This window comes from Desmodus rotundus, chromosome 8 (genome assembly GCF_022682495.2).
Source record: "Desmodus rotundus isolate HL8 chromosome 8, HLdesRot8A.1, whole genome shotgun sequence".
NCBI classification, from domain to species: Eukaryota; Metazoa; Chordata; class Mammalia; order Chiroptera; family Phyllostomidae; genus Desmodus; species Desmodus rotundus.
This window is the reverse complement of record NC_071394.1, coordinates 86592155-86593285: the sequence shown is the minus strand read 5'-3', so window position 1 is coordinate 86593285 and position 1131 is coordinate 86592155. Positions and strand designations below refer to the sequence as shown.

Genomic DNA, 1131 nt, shown 5'->3' with positions numbered 1-1131 from the left:
TTGCAAACCACAGTCCTACACAGGGGAACAGAGCCTGTGTCTGGTTTTGGGGTCAAATGAATAGTAAATCATTTTCAGAGGTCATCTCAGGCCTGCCCTCAGTCCTACCTTCCAGGGAAGCAGAACTCGTGTCTGGTTTAGCTCCTTATTGCCTACATCTCTTTCTCTTAATGAGTGCCTGGCACATAGCAAATGCATAAAGTACTCACTGAAGATGGAAAGAAGGAAAAGAAAAACATACTAGATTATTTTCCTAGAGCCATCCTTCTTTAAGTCCAGCCAAATTTACCAAAAGTGAATGGGGGTGATTAAAGTTACATTTTTGTTACCCTAGAGCACACCAAAGTTGCAGAAAAAGCATACTGCAGAGGAAGCTGAGGCATGACTGCTGGAGAACCTGCTGTCTATGTGCAATTCTCCTTTGATAGTTCCTGGGTACTCTTGTCACCATGACAATGGCTGTCCCATGTCATTATCTATTCACCAACACTAAGAGAAGCTTCGCAGTTGAGATATTGTTTAACAGATGGAGTAGCTTCTGCTGGACACTAAGTACTACTACAAATTTAAAAATAAATAAATAAAGTTACATATTCAGAAAGCCATCTGATTGTGACCATATGCCTTGAGGCAAATCAATCAGACCTGTTCTGGAATTTTAATCTTCAGGTGATTGCACAGGAGGACAAACCCTTGTAGGTGTGGTCTGTAGTCAACTGGAAGGTATGAGGCCCTGTGGAGATAGGCTGTCAGCTTTGGTTCCATTGCCCTCCCCCCACCACATAAAAGTTTTTCTTGATCCTGCATCTTCCCGTGGCCTTTTTCTTTACATCCAGTCTTCACCGAATCCACTGTAGTCCAGCTTCCACCCTTCTGATCCCACTAAACTGCTACAATTCTGATCACAGAAAGGTTCTGCCCGGCACAGGGTATGTCATAGCTCTTTATTGAATTCATTCATCCATTCACCAGATGGGTTTGAACACTCACTCTGTTCCAGAAACTGTGAAATATGCACTGGGTATACAGCAGTGAGCAGATAGATAGGGTCCCTTCTATCACATAGGTGAGATCATCTCCTACCTGCCAGGTCCAGGAGCCACTTTGGCCACTTCTCAGCTTTTCTCCTAC

General features: G+C 43.7%; 1 non-coding gene across 1 annotated transcript; it reads left to right on the top strand.

Moving 5' to 3' along the window:
• Window positions 1–311: 311 nt before the first annotated feature.
• LOC112301340 (small Cajal body-specific RNA 13) lies at window positions 312–566 on the top strand. The gene has a single exon (XR_002974480.2). It is a non-coding gene; the product is annotated as a small Cajal body-specific RNA 13 (non-coding RNA).
• Window positions 567–1131: the final 565 nt, after the last annotated feature.